Source organism: Peromyscus maniculatus, chromosome 13, assembly GCF_049852395.1.
Source record: "Peromyscus maniculatus bairdii isolate BWxNUB_F1_BW_parent chromosome 13, HU_Pman_BW_mat_3.1, whole genome shotgun sequence".
In the NCBI taxonomy this organism is placed as follows: Eukaryota; Metazoa; Chordata; class Mammalia; order Rodentia; family Cricetidae; genus Peromyscus; species Peromyscus maniculatus.
This window is the reverse complement of record NC_134864.1, coordinates 10,185,814-10,203,301: the sequence shown is the minus strand read 5'-3', so window position 1 is coordinate 10,203,301 and position 17,488 is coordinate 10,185,814. Positions and strand designations below refer to the sequence as shown.

Here is a 17,488-nt window from a genome sequence, read left to right as displayed (position 1 = left end):
AGAGTTCTCTGTGTAGCCCTGGTTGTCCTAGAACTCATCTGTAGACCAGGCCGGCCTCAAACTCAAGAGATCTACCTACCTGCCTCTGTGTGCTGGGATTAAATGTGCCATCACTGTTCTGCCTGGTGGGTTCTCTTAGCCAGCTGCCCCCCACCCCCTTTTGGCTGTCTGTCTGTGATCCTTTTATGACTCTTTGGCCTTGCTTCTTTTGTAAGCTGTCCTTGCCCCTGGGGTGCTGTGTCAAGTATTACAAGTGACATTTCATTCTGAGCAGTTGTGTTGATGGTAAACAACCTTTGTTGTGATGGAAGGATTGAACACGCCCTCTTTGGGTTTACTTTTAAGTGTACACTCCTGTGCTCATCATGGGACATCAGACAAATCCTACATCTAGTACATTCTACACTATACCCAGTGGGAGACCTCAAAATTATCAGGGTCATCAGAAACTAGGAGCTGGCTGATCAAACTGTTTCACCCAGAGGATTTATGATGGTCAAATGAGTTGTATGGGGTTCTGGATTGGGTGCTAGCCCTGGAAAAGACAGCAGGGAAGCCTCAGGGAGCTTCCAGGCAAGGATGGCTCCAACTGAAGCTGATGCATCTGCATTAGTTTGCTGCCTGTGACAGGTAAGCTTTCTACCAGTTCAGCAAAGTGAAACTCCTATGCTTTGTGCCCTGAGGGGTCCCTAGGTCTCAGGCTCTAGACAGTTCTTGGTCACCTGTTTCCCAGCTTAGTTACTGTCACCTGCTGTGTCTTAAAGTTCTCTCTTGAATATCTTCCTTCTTTTTGGGGCAAGAGCCTGTAGGAGCATTAGTAGATGTTAGCTGCACAGTTGGGTCTTGTTTTTGTTTCTTACACATGGAATGCTTGCCTTCCCTCTTGAACAGTTGCATTACAAAGTTTTAAGATGGTTCTCCTCCTCTCCTTTCATACCCCTAGCAGATTCATCCTCTTCTCTGGGCTTCCAAGCTCCTTGCACTTGAGTGGCCTCAGGTCAACACAGAGTCCCTTCCTTCCCTGGTCAACCTTTTTTTTTCTTCTTTTCTCTTTTTCTTTCTTCCTTTCTTTTTAATTTATTTTATGTGTCTTTAACATCATGTATTTTGATTCCATTCATTTCCCCATCCCTTTGCATCTGCCCTCTGCCCCTGCACACCCCCCCAAATAAAAACAATTAAGAGAAAAAAGGAAAAAGAAAAGAAAAAAGTGAAAAACTTAAAAATCTCATCATGGAAACTGCAGTGTCACACAGTGAGTCATGCCGTGAACCCCTTTGTCCATTTATCTTTACTTGCAAGTGTTCATTGCAAAGAGTCCGTTGGTCTGATTCCAGACCTCTACACTATTGATGCTGGGCCCTTGCTAGGGTTCCTTCTGCATATCCTGTTGTTGCCCTGTTTTGTGGAGATCCTGCAGCTTTGGGCCTGCAGGTCAGGTCCCTTGATGTGCTCTAGCATATCATGAATGGGGTGGATGGTGGGGTGGGCCAAGTCATATCCATGGGTCTGGGCCTGGGAAGCTGCAGGGTTGGTCTGCCAGATGGGAAATGGGGACAACTCTCCCATGCTTACAACTTCAGGGCTGGCTCACCCATGCCTGCACTAACAGAGTTGGCTCTATTGTATTGCTCTGGTGAGGTGCAGGGCCTGTTCTCCCAAGTGTTACAGCTGATGGGGGTCAGGGAGAGCTCTCCTATTCTTAGGACCACAGGGCTAGCGCTTCTACCTGCCCCAAGTGTTGCTGGGCAAGGAGGGGGAAGAGGGCAGCTCTCCCCTGCCCATGCTGTCACCAGACGGATGGGTAATGGGCACAGCTCTCCCCTGCTCACCCACACCTGTGCTCCCAGGGTTGCCTCTGTTGTGCTGCTCTCCTGAGTGTTGCAGCTGGTGGGGTTTGGCGATGTGTCTCCCTCACTCCCAGTGCTCCCACCTGCCTCGGGCGTTGTTGGGGGGCGGCAGGGAGGAAGTAGGCAACCTTTCCTAACTGGGCATGTGTGACTGTTTGCTCCTTGGAGTTCAGTTGGTTGGTTGTTTAGGTGTGGGTTTCTCTTTGTTCTTCTAGCACATTTTTTCTTACCTGTTCTTTCTCTGTGAGTTCGTCCTTTGGTCACTTCTGAGCACACCCAGCCCATGGTTCTTCAGATGGGCTCCATTGCCTTCATTCTTTACCTCCATTTGCTTTTTGAGAGTCCTCATTTCTCATCGATTCTCCCTTGTTTTTTGCCTTTTCTTGTTAATCAGTTTTTTTTTTTAAATCAGTTGTTTTCCACTTCACTTAATTTTCTTGTTGATAGTATGGTATCTGTGGCTTAAAACATCTGGTTTTTTTCCCCTCAATTCATCAGTTATAGTTTTTAATTTTGAAAGCTTATTTGGTTCTTGCAGTGATTAGTGTGGACAATCTGGCATCTCTTTTCATTGCTTAAACTTTTTAAGTATTTTAGCGAACTTTTTACTTAATCAAAACATACGTGCAGAGGATTGTCTGTGAAATATTAATGAAGTTGTTTCTTCAAGGTTCGGGGAATATCCATCTGCTTCTAATGCTCTGAGTGTCAGCAGTTAGCTTGACTTCATGCCTTCAACCTTTGCAAGCTCCTTTCTAAGTGGGCTCTTGTTTGTACTGTGCAGCTAGAGTGTGGCTCTTTGTCAAGGATGCTTCTTGAGATGGAATTCCACGTGCTGCTCCTGCGAACCTGTTGTCAGTACCCTGCAGAGAATGCAGAGCCCATTGAGGCTATGGCAGGATTTCTGCCTGAGTCCTGAGCCCCAGGACTCAGTCTGGAAGAGGATGTTAGTGGGGCTCGTTGCTTTCAGCTGTGCTGCCAGCTCAACTTAAGTTCTTTTCTTTTTCCCCTTATTTGCTTCTGGCTCATGGAGGATTTCTTCATGCTGGTAAGCTGAGCAATGTGACAGAAACCGTATTTAATGCAGAATCTCAGTTTCCACTGAGGAAGTGCCTGTGAGACAGATTTACCTTCACACTCCCAGGGGAGGGAGTTCCCAGCATTGCATTAGCTGACTTTTCGAGTCCCTCCTGCCCATCAAAATTTCTCCCCATCCCCTATTGAGGTCCCAGGTCTAGCAGCACTAGTACTTGCTGGCAGAAACCTCCGTGCCTCTGCTTCTAGCTCTGTCTCTGCATGCAGTCATGCTCCAGCCCTGGTTAGACCCACTGCCTATGGCACCTTCCTCCCCATGGCTTGATCCTTGTGTTCAGTGTGGCCATGCCATCTTCCAGCTATTGGACTAGGAGAGGTTCTGATGCACTGGAAAGGTGCTTGTTCAGTGCTGACTCTTGACACAGCTCCCACCAAGATTGCTCCTGCTATGATTCTCTGTGGCTGGTGGCAGCTTCATGCAGATACAAGCTTGGTCTCTCTTATCATGGGATGTACAGGGGTACCCACTTGGTCAGCTTTCATGCATGTCACCTGACACAATGGCAGCTGCCCCTGGGGTTCTCCTGACTACTGCAGGATGGGAGTCAGCAAAGGAAGGCAGAACTGAGATATTCATCTGAGGCTTCTCAGTGGAGCAGCCAGTAGTCAGTACTGACCCTGATGGCAGCACCTGGCTTCTGCCTCTGTTTCCTGGTTCTCCACTCCTGTCTCATCACACCAGCTCTTCTGGTCAGACTGCTCCCTGGATCTCAAAGAGCCATAGTCTTGAATATCTAGTGCATCCTAGTTTCTTGTTAGACATCAGCCTTATAAGGTCCATTCCAGGTTCCTTCCTGATCCAGTAGCCTCGTAGGTAATGATAGAGTTTTCAGAAGGAAGCCACTGGGCACCAAGGTTCTGCTTCATATGACCTAAGTACTCTCATTTGCAGCAGATAGCATGGTGATTGGTAGAGAACCTCAGCTCTGGCCACTCAGTCTCTCTTGTGCCCTAAAGTGGTCCTCCTATAACAAGAGTGGGCAGAAGGCAGTGTCCCACTTCTTTACTCTCAAAGCCCTCTCCCCTCCAGGTTACTATATGGTGTCTCTGCCCAGTCAGTGTCAAACTGGAATTTCCTAGTTCTTGACATCTGATCCCCCATTCGCTGATCTGTTTTGGGCAAGTCTTTACTCCAAATTCTGCTGGAGCTGCCTAATCCTAGTCTGTCCTAGTCCACTGTGCTCCTTGATGGTTGCCAGTCACAGACACCACGGTCTGAATTATGTGAATTACATCTGCTTAGTTTCATCCATGAGAAGCAAAGGAGAAGAGTACCTATAGCTCTTATTGCTAGGTTATTTACTCAGGCCTCTTGACTGTGCCCAGGGCTGGGTTCTTGTGCTGCAGACATCTCGGGTTGGTCAGGTCCCTTGGGAGATCCCCCTAGTGGTATCCCAGGTTCTGTCCAGTGGCTGATCTGACTTGTCCTAGTCTTACCTTACTTCCTCTCTAATTGGGGTTCCCAGCTACATCCGGTGTCCATATCGGAAGTCTTTGACCCTTCCTCACCTTCCAACCTGAAACCCCCTTTGTTCTGTTCAAGAGTCCCAGCACATCGGTGTCACCAGAAGTAGTCAGCCAGCCTCTCCTTGCTAAAAGTTTGCAGCCCTCCTGTTGCCTTCCTTCTGGAGACAGCTCTTTAAGTTCAGTCATACCTTGTAGGAACAGGGCTTTGTCTGGGCCTCCAGCGAGTCACTAGTATAGAGCCTGCCATGTGAGTTCAACTGTGGGTGAGCAGATCTAGATAGAGATGGCTTGTTTGGTTGAAATTGGTCCGCATGCTTATGCATGGGGCAGATGATGGCCAAGTGGGATATTGGCATTCTGTGTAACATTCTGATCACATCTGATGTTTTCCTCATGTGGTGTAGAATTGATCATTATGGCAGGAATGTCCAATGTCCTTCTCACGAGGCTTCAGTGTTTGGGCTCAGTAGAGGGTGAACAGCTACCCAGTTTCCCTGTGGAGACTCTGCCCTGCTTTGCCTGTTGGAGGGGGCAGTGGGCATGGATTAGTCATTGTACCAAGAACACTGGATGCAGCGTGAGTCGACTTCCCAGAAACAGCTTGTATTCATCTGCTTCTGTGTGGAGTTCCACATGAAGGAGGTTTGGGACAGAAAGTGCTTTAAGGAACATTCCTTGCTGCCTTTACTGTCTGGCCTTGTAGTAGTGTTCAGAAGCTTCATTGCTGCTCTCCAGATGGCCATTTTTCATGGGTATTGCCTTCCAGCGTTGACAAAAAGAACCCCCATGTGTCTTAGGTGAGCATGGCCCAGATCCTTTGCTAACCCACCTAGCTAGCTAGCTTCCTGGAACAGTGTTTCTAGAACTGTAAGGGGCCAGGAATCCCCCATCACATCAGCTGAAGGGACTGGAACTGGGGGTGCACATCATCCATGGACCATGGATACCACTTCACATTGGGGAGATTGCTTCACAGTGCTACTACAGCATAGGGCCTCATTTCAATGTCTGTGGAGGGCCTCCAGAACTCATGGACACCAAGGAAGAGAGTGTGGCCTGTACCCTTTGCATAGGTCACAGCATGCTCTGTTTCTACCCAGGATATTGGTAGTTAGGCATAGAATCATGCTGTACTCACTAGCCTCCTCAGACATCCATATAGAAAGTTCTGTTTGGTAGTTACTTCTATGTAAGCCTTGCAGCCTCTGGGGTTTCTGCACCTCCTCACTGTTCCTCTTTCCCATGTCTCAGGCCAGAACCCCCAAATTCCCAGGCGCCCAGGTTGGGTGGGTGGTTATATGCAGATGGGGCCCAAATGAGGAGAGACTCTTCTTGGATCCTGCAGATGCAGAGTGCTTGGACTTGCTGTGAAGAAATGGTAAGTTTTCTGTGCATATTGCTAAGTGGTGGTGGGAGTCTTGAAAAGGCCTCTCTCCTGCTGATATTATAAATCTAGCTCTTAGCAGTGCCAGGCTGGGTGATACCCTTTGGTCCACTCAGCTGGCACAGCAGTCCTTTGTTTGTTGGCTCAGAAATGCCACAGGGACCAAGATCCAGTGACATGGGGTTTATGGTCCTCAGATCGGCCCTGTGGGGGTCTTTTCTGCACTGTACCTATCTTGCATCCTAGTGCTCGGGCCCAGATGCACCTTCTTGCTCCTGTGCTCGGTGTTGATCTTGTATATATGCCAGTGACAGACATGACAGTGCTTTGTGGGATTCGTACCTGGGTGCTTGGCACTTGTTCTTCAAGTACGCAGAAGGGTCCAGGCTGATGTTGCTTCTACTTGTCCTTCAGCAAACAGGGAGTAAGTACCTGCTGTGCTAGGTGGGCACAGCACTGGACACCAAGATTAGCCTGATCCAGTCTTGTTCTCAGGGATTCCTAGATGTTTAGGAAAGTTAGCTACAAACACCTAGGACAATACAAAGTTCTAGATGTCATCCACACAGAGAAGCAGCTCAGGAGAGAGTCGCTGTTACCAGTGAGGGCTTCATTACTGCTTTGCATGGCACCCTGTAAGGATTAGGGCTTATATTTTGCCATTGTTGAAAAAGTGAAGATGGCTGCAGGTTGAGGTCATGTTCCCACCTTCCTGCTGTTCCCCTACTCTACTGCTGTCCTTTGTCTGCAGAGGGTACATTCTTATGAGTGGCCCAAACTGGACTGTCTGATTCTGGCCTCCAGCTGGAGAGAGTCTTTCTCCATCACTGGGGATGATGCTGAGGGTCCTAGGTGCAATTACTCACCTATTTGGGGAGGAGTCAACAGGGATGCAGAGGCTGAATAGAACTCATGTGCAAGACTTGGCCCCTATATCACTTCCAACAACTGGCAGCCTTGCTGACAGGGAGGGAGGGTGGCAGTGGTGCAGAGCTAGGCACACAGACAGGCCCTATGTTATCAGTTATCAGCACAATGGAAATGGTCTTGAAAATCAGCATTTTTCATGGCATCTCCGGTGTGGGCTTCCTCAGTGGAACAGGCCTCACTGATCATAACTTTTCTGTTATTCATGGGCTTCTCTGTGATTGCCAGAGCCCATCATAGTGCCAAATCCTTGTGTGGCTTTCTTTGCCACAAAGGAGACCTTGTGACTGCATGGGCTCCTACTCCTTAAACCTCATGTAGCTCACCCACCTTAACCAGCTTGTTGTGCTTGATGCGCTCTTCCACGTGGCTGGAAGGAGCTTGCCCACCATTACTGGTGCTTGCCTGCTGGTCCATTAAGATCTTCCCTCTTAGAAGCATTCTCAACCAAGACAGACAAGTTGGGGACTGCATTTTCCCCACACCATATACTCAGTGATTGTTGTGAGTTGTTTCCGGTCTTGATAGAAGGGCCTTTGGGCCTCATCTAGCATCTTCAGCTGTCTCTCTCCATGAACCTTCTTTACCAGTTAGATGTGTCTGGTACCTTAAAGGTGGGTTTATGCCTGGGACTAAAATTGAAGCTGGAGCAGAAGAGCATCAGCATCATAACCATGCATGTTTACCACTACACACTGATGTTCTCTTCTCTCTCTCTCTCTCTCTCTCTCTCTCTCTCTCTCTCTCTCTCTCTCTCTCTCACACACACACACACACACACACATACACACAGAGTTCACCCCTCCCCCACGCTTGAGGTGTGCTTGGCTGGAGGTTGCTGCCCCTTCCACATGATTGCCCCACCTCTCTTTCTGAATCTGCACCATGCGTGTGCAGCATGAGATATGGGTGGATGTTCTTGAAGTACCATGTGTCTGCTGCCATGGAGTCATGTACCTACATGTGTGTGAAACTTCCAGCCAGCAATGTTCCCTGGGACATTGTAGCTTCTTGGTGAGTCAGCAAGTTTGAGCTAGTGTCATTTCTGTGTGAGCCTTCAGCTTGGACAATTATGAATCATTTGCTTGCCTCCTGATTTGCGTCAATCAAACCACATGTGAAGGAAGCAGCCGTGAGCAAGGCTCTGCTGGCAGCTTGGCATCCAGCAGGGGACATTGGCCAGGCACAGCCTCAGAAGGCTGGTCTCTGTGCTTGTCCTGGTGGTCTGGGCGGTGGGCCTAAGTGGCTTATGGCTTAGACCCCAGAGGCTTCTGGCCCTGCCTCTTGCCCCTGTCTTCCCTCGGGAAGCACCATGAGTTGTAGGAGATGGTGCGGTGGTGCAGTGCCTTGGCTGGTGATGAGTACCCTGGGTGTCACCCTTTTGGCGGTGGCTGCATTGGCACCTACGGGAATGTCTACAGCCAAAAGCACAGCCACCGGTCCTTCCTTCCTTGGTGCATACAATAAACTGAGGAAGAATTCCTTTTCAGAAAGACTTAACTACACAGGAATATTACCCCCTATCTGGGAAATGGGAAGGGGGTTGGGAATCTAGGTAAGGCTGGCGGCCTGATGTTTGCTTCCAGTCCAGCTGAGAAAGAGCCTCTTCCTTTTGGATCAGCTTTTGGGCAGGAGTGGCCTTCAGTCAAGTCACAGTGACAGTTCTGATCTATGTCTGGTTGAGGAAGCCTCTCTGTGGAGCACCAGATCAGGAGCTGACTCCCAGGGGACCCTAGTTCAGGAGTTGGCTTGTTTTGTTTTGTTTCAAGTAGGCTGGTGGTGTTCTTGTTTTTACTGTTGAGGTTACTCTCACTGCTGTTGAATCAGCTGTTAGAGGGTGGCTGGGGTCCTGATCTCCTGGTTAGTCACAGCCATGGCTAGACTCAGACCATCACTGCCAACCCCCAGCCTCCCAGCGTGTCTCTCAGTGAGCCTGGAGCATTCACTCTGCCCATGAGCCAGGAAGTCAGGTCACAGTGGGTTGATCCTACTTTCTGTCCTCTGTTGGTAATAACTAGAATGACTTTCATGTGGCAGCCTAGGAGATTCTGGGTGTTCCTCTTCTACGTAGCCTGGGAGTGTGCTTCTCTTTGGTTGCAGACCACTGGGGCACCTTGCTTCAGTGGGGCGCAGAACAGTGCAGAGCAGCACCCAAGTCCAGACCAGTGCAGAGCGGTCCCCAAGTCCAGACCAGTGCAGAGCAGTCCCCAAGTCCAGACCAGTGCAGAGCGGTACCCGAGTCCAGACCAGTGCAGAGAGGTACCCGAGTCCAGACCAGTGCAGAGCGGTCCCCAAGTCCAGACCAGTGCAGAGCGGTACCCGAGTCCAGACCAGTGCAGAGCGGTCCCCAAGTCCAGACCAGTGCAGAGCGGTCCCCGAGTCCAGACCAGTGCAGAGCGGTACCCAAGTCCAGACCAGTGCAGAGCGGTACCCAAGTCCAGACCAGTGCAGAGTGGTCCCCAAGTCCAGAACAGTACCTTCAGCCGCTGTCCTGTCTCCCGTTTCTGAAAGAAGTGAGACGGAAGAACAAGGACTGGCCAGTTGCACTTCTCCCTCTTCAGCCTTGACTGCTCTGCCCCCCTCATTGCACTTTCTCATAAGGACTCTGACTGTCAACACCGGTGTCCGAAAGATACCACCACAACACCATTGCCACACTTGAGTTTCTAAATACTTCCAGAAGGCATTGCTTCAAACGGGTTAGCTAGCGTGGTTTAGGGAGGTTTGGTGTGGTATGAGTCAGGTCTGTTAGCCATAATGGACACTGTCTGTCATTTGTTTACAGCCTCCTGCCCTCGGCTTGCACCTTTGCTTTCTCACTTTGGTCTGAGGATGTGCACTACAGTTGCAGAGTAGGAGCTGGTCGTTCTGTCCAGTGTCCACTGTCTCTTCCCCAAGGTGCTCCCCTATAGGTGATGACTTGTCCATGCTAGAAGCTGCACCAGTGGTCTTGGGTGGTCAGCCATTACTGTCAGCCTTGTCTGGCTTGCCTTTGCTGAGTTGGGACTGCAGAATGGTAGTCTGCGGCCCCTTCTTTTCCCGTGTGCTGGGTAGAAGCCTTCTGTTGAGACAGTCTCCTCACCACCATGATGGTTCAGGCAGAAAACTTTCTTCGTTTACCAGTTTTTGACATGAGTTAGTTGCTTTGTATCTTCAAAGCTAGTGTTTTATCACTTTTTTGTGGGTAACTGTGAACATGTGTTTCAGTGCACTAATAGTCTCTTGTTGTATAGGGCCCCGTCTCTGGTCTGTAGGGGCCCTTAAGTCCCTTGGATGTGACTTTGTAGTCTGTGATGGCTTCCTTGCCTTGTTATGACAAGACATCTTGCTATGCAGCATAGTTCCCGTCCCCACACTGGAATTAACCCTTTACCTGGTTCTCAGCTCAGGATCCCTGATCACATCATCAAAGTCACTTCTACCATGGAAATAGACTTATTTATATTTACGGGCTGTAGGAATGAGGGTAGGGATACCACCTCTGGGGGTCATGTTGAGCCTGATTTGAGAATTCATATGGAGGTCTTGAAGGTGTCTTTCTTGTCAGCCACCTTCCTTTCCTGAGGAAGGAAGAAGGCCTTTGAGAAGGGGCCCTGCAGCTTAGGGCAAGGATGTAAAAGAGCAAGAGCCAGTGTTGTGCTTGTCTCAGAATTGAAGGGCTAGAGTTGAGCCTCATTTTCTCACCCTACAGTTACTACCCTGCTCCACCTGCTCCACCAAGGTCAGGTAGCACTGGGCTGTGGTTCCTGCAAAGCTGGACAGGTGCACCCATCGGTGGCTGTGAGATGCTGTGACACTGATGGTGGTCTTGTCCTGATTCCCATGAGCGAGTGTGAAGTAGTGCCTCACCTGATGCCATTGCATTTGCTGAAGCCTGCTGTTGAGCATCTTCCCATGCGCTCTTTGGCTGTTGGTTCTCCTTGCAGAGATGTCTGTTAAGTCTCCTACCTCTTCTCACTTGCCTTATTCACCTTTTTATGCTTGAATTTTAGCTGCTGGCTGTGTTTTCGGAATACAGCTCCTTTATGTGAAAGCTCCTTTTGTATTTGGAGTTTTTCTATGTCCCAGCCTGGCCCTCGGTCAGGACAAATCTCTCTCACCTGCCAGTCCTGCAGCTGCTTGGACCCAAGTAAACACACAGAGGCTTATATTAATTAAGACTGCTCAGCCATTAGCTCAGGCTTATGACTGACTAGCTGTTACACTTAAACTCATCCCATTTCTGTTAATCTGTATGTTACCACATGTTCCATGGCTTTACCTGTGTGCCATTACATGCTGCTCCCTGGATGGTGGGCTGGCATTTCCTGACTCTGCTCTTCCTTTTCCCAGAATTCTCCTTGTCTGCTTATCCCACCTATATTTCCTGCCTGGCTATTGGCCAGTCAGCATTTTATTAAACCAGTGCATAAAAGTATTATTCCATAGCACCCTTTCCTTTGTGGATGATATCCTTTGAAGCAGGTTAATTAGTTACTGTGTGCATGAGTGTGAATGAGTACATGTATATGTTTGGGTGTGCATGTGTATGCATGCTTGTGGAGGCCAGAGGAAAACTCCTGAGATGTTATCCTACTTTGGGGTAAGGCCTCTCATTGGCCTGCAGCTCCCCAGTTAAGCCAGGCTGGCCGGCCAGTGGGGTCCTGGGATCTTCTGCTCTCAACCTCTCCAATGCTGGATTACAAGTGTGCCTCACCACAGCCAGCATTTTCATGTGGGTTCTGGCTCACAAGGCTCAGTGTACTTAGTAGGCTATCCCCAATCCACAAAGGCAGAAGCTTGAAATTTTGATAACATCTTTTTTTTTTCTTCTGTTGTTTGTGCTTTGCTGTCATATCAGATATTTATTGAACTCACTTTGGGTGGGGTGAAGTGTGGCCCTCTTCTTGGCCTAGGCTTCTGGCTTGTGTCAAATGTCAATGCTGAAAAGCTTGTAGGGCTCCTTGGAGAATGCCTGTTCTATGGCCTACTGGCTTCTGCTGTTTCCAGCGGCTGGATTTGTTTTCCCACAGTTGTTTTTAATTGAATGTCCATGAGAAAGTGGCCAAGTAAATTGAAGGTTTCTCAGAGAGAGCCGAGTTTCTTTGTTGGTTTTTGAAGCTGTGCTTTTTCATCGTTATTGTGCAGTTTGTTGGAATCTGCGTCATGTAGTGACTGTTGTTCACTGGGGCTGGGATTGCTGGTCTCGTTGAGCATTACAGCATTAACGAGTCTTTTCCTGCTCTGAACAAAAGTTCCCAAACCGTTCTCAATGCTCTGTAATTCTCAGATGGCTGTTTCCCCTATTGATAGGTTAATTATGGGGCACAGAGCCATCAGGAACTCAAAAAGTAGATGTGCAAGCAGTTACAGCAGGATTGGGGCAGGGCTCTGGCACCTGTGATAAGGGTCCCCCACACACCCTCATTCCCTGCTTGCCAGCACCACTTCCCACAATTCATGTCTGTTCCCCTGAGAATCCAGAGAATGCCCGACAACAGTTGAGAAGCCCTGAGGAGACCATGTGCAGTGGTGGCAGATGCGTCATTATAGTCAGTCCCTGAGGATGCAGAGGTGTTCTCAGAACCCTGGTGATTCCACATGGGAGGACTTTTAAGATTAGCACAAACCCCACGAAGATCAGTCCAGTCATTCAAATTTAGAGCACTGTGCCTGACTTTTAGCTCTGCATCCTGCATTGCTTTTAGTTCCAGATTGACGAGAGAAAACAGGAGGGTTTGTGTGTTCATCACATACTTCAGGTGTTTGAGCTGCAGGTGTGTTAGGGAGTGACTAATCAGGCTGTTGTTTAACCTTGAACTAGACATTTGCCATCTTTCTGACTGAAAATAGGTCACTGTATTCTTAGACTGGAGCCTAGCATTTACTGGGTTTGGTTTCCTAAGACCTTGGTGTATGCACTGATCTGAACTGGAAGCCACTTCCCTCTGCCTCTGCCGCTCCTGGGTGATGCTGCATCTCACTTGGTTGGTAGCTGAAGATTCAGCCACTTCCCCGTTTGTGAACTTAGTAACTTATAAAAACACTGAACAGAAGTTTGGGACAGGGAAGGGCCAGTTCATGGGAGTCTTGGACATCCATCCATCCATCCATCCATCCATCCATCCATCCATCCATCCATCCATCCATCCATCCATCTATCCATCTATTTCTCGTTATTTTAATCTCTGTGCTGTTTAAAGCACACTCTGAGTTCTCATTCCCTGGGCATCCTTTTCTTATTTTATTTCACCATGGTGCTTCTTGATTCTCTCTGCTCTTTGTTAGCTTGCATTTCTTCTTCCAGTTGAGCACATGATTGTCCTATGGAAATGACAGATGTGTTCCCTCAGCTTGCTGGAGATTGTATCACCCAGTGTTGAAAGGCCTTTTCTGCTTTTGATTTCTGTTAGTTGACATGCATCCTGGGGAGGGACAGGCTTCAGAGAGCTGGCTCAGTTGCTTGGGGCAGCTCCACCACAGTGTTGATGGCAATAGCCACCAGACTACAGTCTCCTTCACTACCCTGGGAAGTCCACGCTTCATAAACTTGGCTAGTGGGTGTGTTCGTTGACCTCAAGAATGTCTTTTCATGGTGCTTGGAGAAGTAGCTTAGTGATTAAGAACATTGGAGTTTCTAACAGAGGACTTGGGTTCCAGTCCTAGCACCTACATGACATTTCACAGCTGTCTGTAAATCCAGTTCCAGGGGATCCAGTGCCCTCTTCTGGCCTCTGAGGGCACTGTAGGTATGTGGTGCACAGATACCTAAACAGGCAAAACACCCCCACACATTAAATAAAATAAGATGATTTAAAACAAAAGAGAGAGAACATCTATACAGAACCAGATCTTTTCCCCAGAGTTGCCCAGCTGTATTTTATGTCTAGACATCACTGAGAGTGAGGTTTGGGGTTTGGCAGGTACAGCTACCACATCTGTTGGAGGAGACAGTGCCTGGTGTCTATGAAGCTTTGGTGTATGACTATGAATGATTAATGAAGCCCCAGACTAAGAACCGGAACTGGACCTGACTACCATCCTCGCTGGGCTGGTCATCACATTTCACATGTGGACAGCTTATACTTCCATTATTGACTGACTTAGGAGAGGTGGTGTGGGAGTTAGAATGGCTGGTGTCATCTTGCATGTGAGACCCCCCAGGGACCTATGGTAGTAGCCTGCTCATATGAGAACAGCATCTCAAAGGCTGAAGGGTATCTTCCTCTCATTCGTTTGGGGGAAACTGAGATACTGGAGGTCAGAGTTCACAGAATATTCCCATGAACTGGTGTGGAAATCAGTGTTGAGCTGGAAGGTGTCAAAATGGGACCTTGTGAGTGCCAGGAAGTGGAACCTGGCCCTTCCTGTGTCTGCAGATGGTACTTTTGTTCAGAACCCCTGAATACCCTGCACACAGACAGACACTGCATGCAGGTCAGTGAGACTTAAGCTTTCAGTGCTGTGATGGGTCCATGGAGAATATTTCCTAGTGTGAGCAAGTGTTCACGAGGAATAAGCCCGTTGTAAGCTCAGTTGTGAAAATAATTGGCCCTGTATTTCTGGCTGTGAGATGGCTTAGCTGGTAGGAGATGTTCACAGGCCAGCAAGCCCAGTGACCTGGGTTTGATTCCAGAACTCATGTGGTGGAAATGGAAAACCTATTCCCCTATTTCCCCAAATTGTTTTCTGACTTTCACATGTGTGCTGTGGCTTAAGTGCGCACGCGCACGTGCGCGCACACGCGCACACACGCGCACACAAAATAAATAAATAAATAAATAAATAAATAAATAAATAAATAAATAAATAAATAAATAAACAGGAACGAAAAGAAAGTCTGACACAATTCTGTTCTGCCTAGCTGTTTCCAGAGATCTTTAGGTCTCTGAGGCATGGGCTTGCTGGGGCTCTCTTAATGCCTTTTTTCCTACCCAGCCAGGCCCAAGAGCCCAAGTCTTACTTGCTCTTGGTTAAGCATGGATGAAAAGGCTGAAAAAGTTCATTCTTACACCTGAGGAGTCTTGTTCCCTCTCCTGCCAGAGGAAAGGTAAGCTGGTTCCATGCCCACCCTAGTCACCCTCCTCTGCCCACCTCCTGATCCCTCTGGGGCCATGGGCTTGTAGACACAAAGCTGGGGTGGTTGTGGGATGGCTGGTGACAGTGACCATAAAGGGAGCTCTGATCTCCTCATGAGATAGTTCAGATCTGGAGGGTAGAGGGGCAGTTTACTCTCTTGATGACTACCCTTACCCTTGACATTCGGCTGTTTACTCATTACCCTTTTAAGTCTCACGTTACCCTGAGAAATTCTGTCCTCCCCAATCACCCCGACCCTTGGTTGGCTGGCTCCATTGGAAGCACAGTGTGGACACTGCTTTATGCATCATGGCGTTTGTCCACTCCTACCACCTCAGGCGTTACCTGTCTTTGCATCCACTTTGTCAGCAGGAACACTGAATACAGAATTCAAGGAAGAGTTAATAAAACATCACAATTGAACATAAATCCCCTTCACAATTGTTCCCGACTCTTTTAGTAAGCTTACATCAACTGAATTTAGATAAGAGTTAAAGAAAGTTGATTTATGCGTGGAATTCAACTGTAGCTTGCAGTTTGGCGTAAAGTGTTTTTAAAAAATGCTTGATGACATTTGTCTTTTCAGGAAAATGCTTCCATTCTTAGCTATGACATTTGAAGGCCACGTGTCAGGAATATGACGAATGACTGTATGAAAATCCGGAGGTGGTCACAGTGGTCACAGTAGATCCTGCTTGGCCTGGCGGTGGCCATAGACAGCTCTGCTCCTTGGCCTGGCAGTGGAGGAGCCCCGGCACAGCACTGCCCTGGGCCCTTCCCTGGTGTTCACCACCGATGCAGAGAAACGATGGTAAAAAGGCAGGATACTGGTCCATAGGCCCTTCCAGAGGAGTCGGAGCCTGACGTGGCTTCCGGAGCCCTCACCCCATACCCTGCCAGCATTCCTCACAAGGAAGGGTTACAAGCTGTGGTTTAGCATTTCCTGTCTGTGGCTAGTTTCTTGTGTGTTCAACTCTGTAGCTGTGCAGGGCTCTTCCGGGAACAGTTACAGATTTGTTTTCACTGTGTCCTGTAGTGTTCTAGAGTCTTCATTGGATGGGTTTATGCCTTGGTCGGAACTTTTCAGACTTACTTGTGAGCCTGTATAGGATGTGATGTGCAGTTCAGGTGAGGTCTTCATGGTCACGGATTGGTGCTTATGGAGCATGATTCTAGGCACATGGATGGGGTAGATAGGAGCAGGGAGCCACTGTCTTTCTCAGGTTGTAGAGGTGAATCCCCAAAGGTGAAACAAAATACCCAAGGTCACAGGGATGGCAGGTGTCCCTAGAAGTTGCCCCAGGCCTCCTGCTTCTGCTGCTTCTCCTGTCTGTGAGCACTACTGTGTACCTGCTATGCTCAGAAGCTTAGGACAGTGTCCTGTGCCCTACCTGTGGCCTGTGGTACCACTGCTGTGATAGGTGGAGTTCGTGATCAGCTGGGTACAACTTGGAAACAGGAACAGAAGTGTCAGGTGGGATGGCTGTGCTCTTGTTGTGGGGACATCGTTTTAGGGGATGGTAGATAGTGTTTTTCTAATCTCACTGTAGCAGCCTGCCTGGCCCAGATGGTTGACACTGTTGTGAGTGCTAGTCCATCCATAACCTGCCTCATTCACTTTCATTTACCCTCCATGGAACACTAGAGTGATGTGGGCACTCATGTCACTCCAGTGGTCCCAGAACCTCCCCAGAGCAGCTTAGTGTACTGAGTAGACAGATGTTCATGGTCATATGAACATGTATCCCAGAGCCTGGGCTATCCCTCTCTTGTTCCTACTGCCTCTTGTGTGTTTCAAGCTCTGGCTGAGCAGGAAATCCATCTCACTGGAATCTAGAGATGGAATGCATCGGAGCCCACCAAAGGAAGGTCCTTTGAGAGTATATATGGGGGCTGAGGCCTTACTGGAGGAGCCAAGAGAACCCTTGTTTTTTACCTCTGCAGCTTGACCAGCTCGAGCCCAGGGCTTCTCTTGGTGCTAGGATAAGACTTTGGAGCTCATGATAGGGGCTTCCCAGCCCTATTACTTGTGCTTTCTCTGTCCCTGGGTCTTGGGAATTTCAGACTGGTTCTTTGGTGCTCCTCAGATGTGTGTAGATTCCAGTGACTTGGATCCTTTTTTGCGGGGCCATACCAGGACTGTGGATTCTCCCTCCAGGACTCACCATCCTGTGAAATGGTTCTCTCTCTCATCAAGGAATCCCTTTGCCTTCAGGAACAAGAAGGCGGTGGCTTGTGTCCTGAGTGCTACCACATGCCTCCTACCTGCACAGGAGGGTATACAGGTCAGAGGACTGATATCCCGTCCAGGCTAACCTGCTAGCTCCCAGGCTGCTTCCTTTACTACTTAGGACCCCAGAGTGCCACATGGGTGTTACTTCTGCAGCTGCTGTCCAGGTACTCTGTGTTAGATGGTAGGGACTCTGTGGTCTTAGGGTCACTGTCCTTAGGTGTACACCCTCACAGTGACTCTTCTGGAAGTTGCTCATGGGCCCTTGTCTGGGAATATTTTCCTGACCTCTTAGTTTTGTAGGCTGTTGGGAATGACACACACATCCTATATGGGGTGCCTCTCCCCTCCCTCCACAACCAGACAGGGCCTTAATGGGATCCAAAATGCTCCCCATCCAGGTGGATTCCCAATGGGCTTTTCTGCAGTGCACTCCCCATTCCACCCCCTATCCCCAGGGCTGGATGCAGCAGACAA

The 17,488-nt window shown here is 48.8% G+C and overlaps 1 protein-coding gene across 30 annotated transcripts in view; it reads left to right on the top strand.

Annotated features, from left to right (window-relative positions):
• The window catches only part of Hdac4 (histone deacetylase 4), a 262,371-nt gene that overhangs the window by 84,066 nt on the left and 160,817 nt on the right, over positions 1-17,488 (top strand). For 3 of the 30 annotated variants that reach the window (XM_076549607.1, XM_076549600.1, XM_076549599.1), the window contains exon 1: positions 14,721-14,752. The exons of 17 other annotated variants lie outside the window; for them this stretch is intronic. The gene's annotated coding sequence lies outside the window, so the exon portion shown is untranslated. Of the gene's footprint in view, positions 1-14,706; positions 14,753-17,488 lie in introns of those variants that run through there. 10 more of the 30 variants (XM_076549610.1, XM_076549608.1, XM_076549602.1 and 7 more) reach the window with 7 other exon arrangements.